This window comes from Lactuca serriola, chromosome 4 (genome assembly GCF_051521515.1).
Source record: "Lactuca serriola cultivar US96UC23 chromosome 4, Lser_US96UC23_V15, whole genome shotgun sequence".
NCBI lineage: Eukaryota > Viridiplantae > Streptophyta > Magnoliopsida > Asterales > Asteraceae > Lactuca > Lactuca serriola.
Genome location: NC_136411.1, coordinates 206,393,825 through 206,406,320, shown reverse-complemented (window position 1 = coordinate 206,406,320; position 12,496 = coordinate 206,393,825).

Sequence of the window (12,496 nt, the reverse complement as noted above, 5' to 3'; positions counted from 1 at the left end):
TGAAGAGGAAGAGGATAATTCGGATGTAGAGTCCGAAGTCATTAATCCACCCTATGTCGTCCGGGTTCCCGCAAATCGGATGGGCTATCAAGGACCCACGCCCCGCTGCGTAGATGACCTGGAGAGGTGGAGTAGGCAGCAACACCAGTGCTCACCGTACGTCATGCAACGAGGTTTCTATAACCTCAGACATGGAGGACCGGACGACAAGGCCCTCCCTAACATGGTACAGCAAATCTCGCACCTCGGGGATGAGACTAGGGCGTCGGCAAATCAGATCATGGAGCTATGGGCCGCTGCTGAGGCCACTGGCGCACAGACTCGATTCATGGAAGGTTACAATTGAAAGTCCAACATAGTACGAAGAGAAAATGTAGGACTGAGCACTACCTACTATCGAGAAGTCCAAGACTTAGATACTCTTTCGAGGAAACATAGAAGTTACAGCTATTACCTAGGATGATGCGATAATGTATGGAATCATTATACAAGTCCTATTTCGTTTATGATTCTAGGATGTAATCATCCTAAGGGGGAGATAATTGTAACGCCCGCAGACCTGGGCTAGTGAATTTAGAGACGCTAAGCGTCGAAAATGACTTTCTGATGGAAGATTATTCAGAAGGAGTAATATTAACTAAGTTGTAGTAGTCGTGAGAAGGATTCTGAATATATAAAGAATTCCAAAATCTTAGCTATAACGAAGAAGTTATGACTTGTAGAAATGTGAGTTATCATGAAGAAGTGTGGAATGGATGTCTTATGTAGTTTTTAAATGAGTTAAACTCTATATGTATTTTATATCTACAAATATGTTTGGAGAACATGGGTAGATGAGATAGTTGGTGTGTGATAAAAGATGAGTTGGATAATGAGATAAAAGGTGATATAGATCTTGAGATGAGGGTGACAGGTGAAAAATGAGTGAAACCTTTACCCAACCAATGGCCCAGTCATTCACCAGAGTAGGGATGACAACCACGGACTATTCTAGACAGTCCAGTGGAACACTAGCAGGCACGCAACTTGTAGGTATTTTGAACTAGATATTCACTGGTGTACTCTAAAAACCCATTGACACGTATTGCGAGAGGGGTTTCGAAAACGATACTGTGAATAAACGAGATAAACCAGTTATCGATTCGGGAGTATGGATTAATACATAGTTAATTCTCCCTAGTCCGGGAGTATGAATTGGGCCCAGTTTTAGATCCGGGAGTATGGATCAGATCAGGAGATTAGTTTTAGATCCGTGAGTAGGGATTAGGTAAAGAGGAAATTTTTTGATATGAGAGTTTAGATCGTATGATTGTGAGGATCGACGGGGTGGGATAAGAGTTGTTTTATATGGTGAAATTGTATAAGTTTTTGAGTTCTAATATATATATATATATATATATATATATATATATATATATATATATATATATATATACATATATGATATAACATTGTGGGTTGAAAACCCTATATGCTCACCAGGCTCCCAAGCCTGACCCACTCAGTTTTCTTTGTATTACAGGTTTTGGCACGAGAGCATAAGTTGGCTGGCATAACGAGAGATTTTGGATTACAGGCCAGTAGTTATAAATAGTTGTTGTTAGGTCTATTTTGTTATGTTTATTCTTTTGGTCTGTATCGAACATGACATCCTAAATCTTTTTAATGAAATACATTTCTACAGAAATGCTTTGATAAATATTTATCATAATTTGGTAACAAATTCCGCATCACTTTTAATCAATGGATTAACTCTGAAATTATTTTAAAAGAATAAATGAAACCGGTCTTTCTGGTCGTGATTTTGGGGATGTCACATTGTATAATTCTATAGTGTCATAAAATACTCCTATAGTAGTTTATATTTATGTTTTATTCTAGAGTTTCTTGGTATATAGTGTTGGTAAGTTTTAGACTCGTTGTTCACCACAACCATTCCTAAACACATGTTGGTCGTATCTCAAATAAATATAGTTGATCATGTTATATATATCCTATATATGATTACATAACTATCTAGGCTTAACCGTAGTGTCCAACATATCTAAATACTTTTACGTGGTTCTTACTATGATATTGTTTCTGGTATGTATGCATGTATGCATACTTCTTGTATTTTACAAGTATACTTTTAGTCACAGCATTTCAGCTCCGTTGTATTTATAGTTATATATCTTATGCGGTTTGATATACTTAGTTCACTATAAAAAATGATTTAATATCAATCTGTCAGACTCATGAACCAGGTAAATGGTAGAAACGTCTGAGGGCGGATGACATCATGTACAATATCATAACAATTGCATAATAGAGATCAAAGCATTAAAAACATTGTATTGATAATCTAATATTTACATTGTATTTGAATCATTGTTTGACTTCAAAAGCATACAACAAAATATGAGATGTAACAGTACTAAGCTCCGTATTCACCAAAACCTGTGTGAGTACCTATCTAATCATTTCCTAAGAATACAAGTGGTTTTGAAAAGAGAATGTCAACAATTAAGTTGGTGAGTTCATAAGCGTTTATGTAAGAAATATGTTGGTTTTCCTTGTAAATTGAATGAGTGTAATGCCAGAAAAACCAGTATTTTCTTGTAAAATGAATTTTACACTTCATACCTTATGACCGAAAATGTATGAATGTCTTTGTACTTAGAAATAGTATAGTGTAGTTTTATGTCACACCCCAAAACCGAGAACGGCGGAAACGTTCTGGGGCAGAGGACGTCATGTATAATATCAACAACAATGTAAAGTAGTAAACAAGCAACACCATCATCCATTGCATTAATAAAATAATTATTATACAATTGTATTCTGTCAAATTTTGATAAACACCAAAGCATAAATCAAAATGAAAGATAAGTCTTGAACAAGCTCCATCTTCCTTTCTCCTTGCATCGGTACCTGTCTATGATGACCTGAGGATACAAGTAATTTTGAAAGCGAGTATCAGCTTTGAAGCTGGTGAGATCATAAGTATTTAGTGTCTTAATTTGTATCTAAGAATTTGTAAGTCTATGTATTGTAAGAATTTGAAAGTGTATATGAATTGTAAGTGTTTGAAAAACCCTAGAATCCCTATGATTCCTTCTAGTATATGAAGGTGTCTTCTACCAAGACCTAACTGTTCTGTGTGTGTGTCTCTTGTAAGAGTAAGTATTTTCCAAAGTATAACTATCATTATCCAAAAATATAGTTTGTACATTTATGTTTAAGTGAGGTTATCACTAAAAATATGTAATGGGAAAATTAACGTAGTACTACAACGTAGCTCTAAAAGGACTACTACCGTACTAACTACCTTAAACTGGATTTTACGCTAAGGCACTATGTGATAAATTGCACCATACTATCGACTGATAACAACGACATATGAATGGTCGTAATAACGGAATGACGTTTGGCACCCGCAGACCTGCAGGTCCGGCTGTAGCTAGCAGCAAGGTGTAGGATTGTCAATCCAGTATAGATCTATACGCAAACTCACGCTCTCCCTCAAAGAGAATTATGGCTACAACTCGGGCCATGACATTTAAGGCATGCTCCGATATAGTGGATCACAATTGTTAACGTATTAATGTAAGGGTAATGTTTCTCGTTCTAGTATAGTTGTATATGTTATCTTCCTAGTATAGTTGTATATGTTCTCGTCCTAGTATAGTTGTATATGTAATGTACAGTAATGTTCTAGAAAGTATTGAATCATGAATGAACTGACTCATTGTATGATATCGTGTTCTAGTAACGGTTCTAGTATCTTCCTAAACTACCCATATGGTAGTTTACTAGCAGTCTAACTGGTACGTATGGTCATGGATGTATACCCTTGCTAACCAAGGGCATGGGATGAACTGGAAAGACCTTTTATGACTACATATGTACACATGATATATAACTAATATTTAAACGACTTTCAGACGAATACCCAATATCCCACCAGACCACATCTCAAGGCGCGAAAAGGAAATAGGGTGGATAGCCTTCCTAAGTCTTTTAAACATTTCTTATATAACTATACATATAGAGGCATGCAATTTATAATATAAAAGCATAAATAAATTTTGTAAGACATTTGAAACATAAATATTATTTTAAGAAAAGATCGACTTGATGTCGATCTATTAAACAATTTGAAGGCATAAGTATGATAAAACAGTTTTGAGTATAAGGAAACATTTGTTTGAAACACAGTTGTAAGTAAGTTTGAAAGGTAATGTACCGAGTAAGATGTACAGTGTAATAACTAGTTTAAAACATATAAAATGTTTATAAAAATCATTTGAAGGAAACTGTTTGGTAAAACGGCTAATGAGTAGCCAAATCTTTTGAATGCTGTATATTAATCACATGTGATTGATGTAATAACTAGCGTAATTCTACTTATTAATCGCATGTGATTGATATAATACTAGCATGATTCTACTTGTATTCCCCCCCCCCCATAAAACATTTAAAAGTAGTTTAAAACATTAGTTAAGGGGTATGAACTCACTTGATTGAAGTGGTTGATTTGAAATAGTCTAAAGAAGAATCGAGCAGAACTTTGACAGGAAGAGTTGAAAGCGGGGGGAAAATCTCGGGATTCTCGGGAATCTCGGGAATCTCGGGAACAAAAAACCTTCCTTCGGGACTTGAAGGTAAAAACCAGGGCTTCGGGAGCTTAACCGCATAGTTTCAGCACGAGAGATGGAAGAATGGAGCAAATAAACCTGACACCCCAAGAGTTCTATTTATAGGGGCATTTCTGGTGTGCCACGTCGTGGCTAAGGTTGGCCACGTCGTGGGGAGCAAGCCTTATCCCCTTCCGTTGATTGGACGCCCTCAGTCACTTGCCGGGTCGCGGCCAAGCTGTGCCACGTCGTGGGGGCCTGACAGCCTCGGATTTTGGACCCCGAACTTGTAAAATCCGTAACTTTCGCATACGAGCTCCGTTTTCGACGTTCTTTATATGCACGCGTAGCTGAAAATGTTATCTACAAATCTCGTTTAGACTTCATCGGCAAATTTTGAATTTATTTTTAATTATTTATTTTTAACGGGCCGGGACACGAAAAGTCCGTTAAAAATCCATAACTTCTTCATCCGGTGTCCGTTTTCGTCAGACTTTTCGCCGTCGCGCTACTAATGTTGAGACCTTAGATTCTCATTTAGGTTGTTTTGGTCAAAACTATCTCGAGCTCTATTTCGAGTTTTTAGCTGTCTACTGCTATACCCGAATCTTGGAAAAATCATAACTTTCTCATACGAAGTCAGATTTGGACGTTCTTTTTATGTACGCTCACGGTTTGAGGTTATCTATAACTTCCATTTAGATACGTAAGGCTAAAAACTATTGTATTGAAACTTCGCATTTTTCGTTTAATCGGTGTTGTCGGATATAACTTCTTCGTTATAACTCGGATACGATTCCTACTACTTTATTTAACCCAAATAAGATTTTAGGAAAGTTATATTTTGACCTAAGTTTGATTGGTTTGACATTACATTGTCTCGAAATATCGGGTTGTCACATCATCCCCCCGTTACAGGAAATTTGTCCCGAAATTAGAATTTAAGCAAGGAAGTATGCACGAATGATTGAGTCGTGAGGAGGAAACTTCCTAATCGATTGGTTCTAGCGCACCTAAGTGATAACAGGTTCTCGGTTGGCATTCCAATGAACCTTCACTAAATGGCGATGGCGTTTCTTCGTCTGCTTGACCTCTCGGTCGAGGGTCACTACGGTTCTAATACGAAGGCGAGGATCTCGACGAGTGGACCTGCAAGAGTCCTAACAGAAAGGTATGGTTTCACGATCGAGATGCGAAGAGTAGAAAGTACGTTACTGTGTTCGCGGAGTAGGTCTAGTTTGTGTAAGGCACAGGACCAATTCTGATAAGAGTCTCGGAGGTCCTGTCTAACTTGGATTTAGCTTTCCACGCTTTAAGAAGCGTATTAAGCCATTCCCAGAGTGAGTTATCCTAAAGAACTTGGTCACTCACTTGGAATCTCAAAGGTTCTTTTTCTTGCGTAACTTCCCAGTCAAAGGAAACCCCTTGCTGGGTCAAAGTCGTACGAGTTTCTATAGCTTGCGAGGAGTTCTGAATGAACTAAGGCGGTAGGTCGGTAAGACCTAGAATCTGGCGAAAAACTGTCGGCGTCTCTGGTGTCGATAAATGCTCAACAGTTTTGACAAATTGAAAGAGTACTCATAATTTCTCACATTACTAACAGTGTGTCCTAGAAATTTGACTCTTCAATTTCAAAACTCGCGCCTATAGAACTTTGCTAAAAGTTCCTCTATAGGAATGTTACCATGGTCTTTCTTCTTACTACGAGGGTAGATAAGTAAGTCATTACATGGAGAAATGATGACTGATCCCAGTAAGAAAGACGTAACTCTATTTATTTAGCTCATGAAAACTATGGGCGTATTGGTCCTATCCGAAAGGTATCACTACGAACTCGAAGTGTCCGCATCGAGTTCAGGAGATAGTCTTCCGGACATCCTCCCCTAACACTCGAACTGGTGATATTCGGATTCCAGATCCATTCCTGGAAGTAGTTTCTTTCCTTGCGTTTGCTCAACCATTTTGTCTATGCGAGGCAGAGATAACGATTTCTATGAAAATCTTGATGGAGTCCTCGATATCCGAGGCACATACGTTGCAATCCGTCGATCTCCGCGAGAATATGACCGGGTGAGAAGCCTAGTCTTCTAATTCTCTTTCTGTGTAGTTCGTCAAGTGGTTTGTACTGTTCTGGTATCTCCAAGGGTGTTTAAACTATAGGGCGATCTGTTTTCGGGAGTCGTACTGGGTGCTAAATTTGTTCACATGACAATGTGATTACTCGTATACTTAGGCAGTTCTCCGTCCTCCAGTCCATTTTAGAATTTATACAGGGCTTCACGATCACAATCTCGTGTATACGAGTCGTATATAATTAAGATTGAAAAGGTAGTCGAATAACTGATTCTTCCTTACCCTCACATCCCATCCGGGAAAAGAAGTTAAAGTGGAATCATCAATTCTAAACCTGTAGAACCTTGATTATATATCACTCTTATGCATACATTTCTCAGTGATAGATCAATCGTATAAATCCTTGGATTGAACTTGACGTACTGCACGAGTAGTACTTCGGGGATTTCTTCGGAAAGAAAATAACTAAGTGGTACTCCTGGCATGAGTACTACGGTGTTCTGATATGACGGCTTCGCTGGAAAAACGATTTAGAAGAAAGAGATGTACATATGAAGCTGTTTTTGCGTCGATCAAATTGAATCTGATTGTATGATAACATCGGAATCATACATAAACTTTAAAGACATTAGAATTAAACATAGACGATTACAGACAAAACACAACTGTGCAACCATGAACAAAGTTACAGTACTTTAGATTTAGCACAAGACTATTGATGCGAATAAGATATACTACAAAAGACAAGTACACGCAGCACGAGAATTCCTATACAGACAGGATCTCGCAAAAGGTAAGACTCTAGTTGCACTAGTTCTAGATAGTTTATAAGTCTGTTACAACGAAATGCCCAAATTACATTTAACGTGGTTCCGGAGTAGGCTCTCCTGCAATTGTGATCCTGAGAATTTTCCCATCTGTGCCAGAGTTCTTTGTTATCGGGCAATCTTTCTTGAAGTGCCCTACCTCACCGCATTGGTGGCATGACTGGCTAGTACTAGCCTTGGAGACGGGATTGTGGTGTTTAGCCAATGTTACGTGGACACGAGTGCCTTCCTCGTTACTCCACTTTGAAAACTGCTTCGTAAATCGCTCGGTGCTATAACAAATCTTGTGTGTAGGTTTAGTCCCGATGAAAGGGACTTGAGTGATGGGTCGCGCCGGTGCTCCACAGTTACGAGCATGGTGCCCTATGTTTAGGCATTTGCAACACTGCATCTCATGGCAAGCCCCATGATGATGGAAACTACACTTATCAAACTTCGGGAGTTTTCCCTCGTATGGCATGCTCGGTACTGGGATGGCAGGGGTTTCCACTTGCTGCTGTTGTATAGCCAGCTTTTGGGATCTCTTGCGTTCCTTCCGGGCTTGACGCTTTCATTTCTTGTTTTTTGTTTTTCGGCTTTGCGAGCCTGTGATTGTTACTGTTTGACGACCTCCTGGATGGATACCACGATTGGAAACTTCGTTCCCATCAGTTGTATTGACTGTGCAGTTAGCGCTACGGTGTGCAAGGACCGCAGTTACGGAAGCCACCACGGCAGCTGTAACTGTTGTTTGAAAGGTAGCGACGTCCATAGGAAAAGTGGGGGTTTCGCTGATCGACTTATTGCTTCTGGATGACGACATGATTCTATAACACAAAAAGTAAGGATTTTGTGAGCGATTCTGGTTGACCCTGATGTACTTAGATTGTTCATGTGACGATGTTCTCGAAAGTTTGACCTACATCCCTATGATGCAGTCCTAGTACAGAATGAAAGTATGTTCGCGAAGGTTTGACCTACATCCCTATGATGCAGTCCTAGTAATGAGTAGAGGTAAGTTCGTAGAATGGTCTCAAGACGTTTGTTGTACAAGTTGAGGTATCGTGGGTTGGTGAATAACAAAATACAACCACTCAAAGAGACTTGGAAATGTCTCCGTATCTAACTTGCTATGGTCCAATGACTTAACTAAAGCAGGTTTCAGATAGACTCCAATGAGAGTATGATAAGAGTACTTGAATGAAGGAAATGACACAAAAGTTAGCCGGCTGTCAATATCTTGGATATTTACGACGTAAAGGTTCAGGAAAATGATCTTGTAAAGGTCTTACATCATATCCACAGTAGATAGTTCCTGACAGCATGAAGACCTAACTAAAGTACTTACGGTACAAGATAATTTCATAGAAAATGCCACATCAGGCATAGACAGAAAAATATGATTCCTCTTTATAAGGAAATAAAGTAAAGCGTCTACTACTAGCGACGTTCATCCCTCTGGTGAACGCTTAGTTCAGCCAATTGATGTTCCACGTCACGTAGGTGTCTTTCGCACACCATCTGGCGTACTCAGAGCCCTATGACTTCGGCTCGTGATTCAGTCAGTGCTTGCAGTAGGGTTTCATGGTTTCTCTCTGATCTCTCGTGAGCATCTTCTAGATGAATGGTGTGGAGGGTATGCATTCTAGCATAGGAGACTACTTCTGCAATCTGATGTAGGGCTGTCATGCCTTGAATCTCATTTCAGGACAGTCTGCGGACCTAGATTGGCAAGACTCTATCTGTTGAGCCCCCCTTGTTCAAGTTGCAAAAGCTTTGGTCGCCATCAAATGGCATAGACTGATCTTGTCCTTGGCTCCCTGTTTCCAAGCATTCCACTCACTCGGGGTCGGGCCATGAAAAGTCGGACGAGGGTTAAGAGTTGGAACGGGAGTTGCTCGGGGTAGGTTCTCAACTTCTGGTTCGGAGTTAGCATCATACGAAAAGTCTTCATCATGGTGATCATCCAAGGGGATAGGATGATCATTCACTGGTTCTTCTTCAAACCAACCAGCTATGACTTCATTCGGAAGATACTGGTTGCTGAGGGGATGGAGTCCAACTATGATTTCTATGCGAGAATTTAGGGTAAGAGGATAATTATTTGACGAACTATCTAGATAATTATTTAGAAAACCTTCATTAGTTACATCGCTATTTGTGAAGTGCATACCAGCTATGTGTAATCTAAACAGGATAGACCTTCGAATAAGTGACCTTAATTCCAAATTCACACAGAATTGGGGTAAGGCAAAATTATCACAGATTCTAAGTCTATAACATCCTAATTACATATAGCCTCAGTGTATCCACTTAGCAACTATCAACTTAATAATGAAGATCCCGTTTTAGTTCTCAAGTATAAAGTACTTATAGTAACACCAAATACTCCTATAGTCTTTTAAATTTTTAATGTTATGTTCTATTGTTCTCATTGTGGTAGGGTTGGTAAGATTTTAGCATTGTTGCAACCACACACTTAAACTTAGGCACAGGTTAGTCAACCCTCGGGTAATATAGGTGATCAGGCTATATCTTCCCATTTTTGACCATATGTCTCTAAGCCCACTTGTGTTGCCCAACAATCGAAATTTTTTTTTTTGTACTGTCCTAGTGACACTGATTTTAGTATGAATGCAGCACGTATACTTACTTAAATATTTTACTATTTAAAGTATAAACTCTTGGTCAGAGTATTTTTAATCCCTTATGTATTTGTAGTTAGTATATCTTTTATGGATTGATATACTTAATTCACTATAAACAATGCTCTGATACCAATCTGTCACACCCCAAAACAGAGAACGGCGGAAACGTTCTGGGGTGGAGGACTTCATGTATAATATCAACAACAATGTAAAGTAGTAAACAAGCAACAACATCATCCATTGCATTAATAAAATAATTATTATACAATTGTATTCTGTCAAATTTTGATAAACACCAAAGCATAAATCAAAATGAAAGATAAGTCTTGAACAAGCTCCATCTTCCTTTCTCCTTGCATCGGTACCTGTCTATGATGACCTGAGGATACAAGTAATTTTGAAAGCGAGTATCAGCTTTGAAGCTGGTGAGATCATAAGTATTTAGTGTCTTAATTTGTATCTAAGAATTTGTAAGTCTTTGTATTGTAAGAATTTGAAAGTGTATATGAATTGTAAGTGTTTGAAAAACCCTAGAATCCCTATGATTCCTTCTAGTATATGAACGTGTCTTCTACCAAGACCTAACTGTTCTGTGTGTGTGTGTCTCTTGTAAGATTAAGTATTTTCCAAAGTATAACTATCATTATCCAAAAATATAGTTTGTACATTTATGTTTAAGTGAGGTTATCACCAAAAATATGTAATGGGAAAATTAACGTAGTACTACAACGTAGCTCTAAAAGGACTACTACTGTACTAACTACCTTAAACCGGATTTTAGGCTAAGGCATTATGTGATAAATTGCACCATACTATCGACTGATAACAACGACATACGAATGGTCGTAATAACGGAATGACGTTTGGCACCCGTAGACCTGCAGGTCCGGCTGTAGCTAGCAGCAAGGTGTAGGATTGTCAATCCAGTATAGATCTATACGCAAACTCACGCTCTCCCTCCAAGAGAATTCTGGCTACAACTCGGGCCATGACATTTAAGGCATGCTCCGATACAGTGGATCACAATTGTTAATGTATTAATGTAAGGGTAATGTTTCTCGTTCTAGTATAATTGTATATGTTCTCTTCCTAGTATAGTTGTATATGTTCTCGTCCTAGTATAGTTGTATATGTAATGTACAGTAATGTTCTAGAAAGTATTGACTCATGAATGAACTGACTCATTGTATGATATCGCGTTCTAGTAACGGTTCTAGTATCTTCCTAAACTACCCATATGGTAGTTTACTAGCAGTCTAACTGGTACGTATGGTCATGGATGTATACCCTTGCTAACCAAGGGCATGGGATGAACTGGAAAGACCTTTTAGGACTATATATGTACACATGATATATAACTAATATTTAAACGACTTTCGGACGAATACCCAATATCCCACCAGACCACATCTCAAGGCGCGAAAAGGAAATAGGGTGGATAGCCTTCCTAAGTCTTTTAAACATTTCTTATATAACTATACATATAGAGGCATGCAATTTATAATATAAAAGCATAAATAAATTTTGTAAGACATTTGAAACATAAATATTATTTTAAGAAAAGATCGACTTGATGTCGATCTACAAAACAATTTGAAGGCATAAGTATGATAAAACAGTGTTGAGTATAAGGAAACATTTGTTTGAAACACAGTTGGAAATAAGTTTGAAAGGTAATGTACCGAGTAAGATCTATAGTGTAATAAGTAGTTTAAAACATATAAAATGTTTATAAAAATCATTTGAAGGAAACTGTTTGGTAAAACGGCTAATGAGTAGCCAAATCTTTTGAATGCTGTATATTAATCACATGTGATTGATGTAATAACTAGCGTAATTCTACTTATTAATCGCATGTGATTGATATAATACTAGCATGATTCTACTTGTATCCCCCCCATAAAACATTTAAAAGTAGTTTAAAACATTAGTTAAGGGGTATGAACTCACTTGATTGAAGTGGTTGATTTGAAATAGTCTAGAGAAGAATCGAGCAGAACTTTGACAGGAAGAGTTGAAAGAGGGGGGAAAATCTCGGGAATCTAGGGAACACAAAACCTTCCTTCAGGACTTGAAGGTGAAAACCGGGGCTTCGGGAGGGCTTCGGGAGCTTAACCGCAGAGTTTCAGCACGAGAGATGGAAGAATGGAGCACCTAAACCCGGCACCCCAAGAGTTCTATTTATAGGGGCATTTCTGGTTTGCCACGTCGTGGCTAAGGTTGGCCACGTCGTGGGGAGCAAGTCTTGTCCCCTTCCGTTGATTGGACGCCCTCAGTCACCTGCCGGGTCGCGGCCAAGCTGTGCCACGTCGTGGGGGCCTGACAGCCTCGGATTTTGGACCCCGAACTT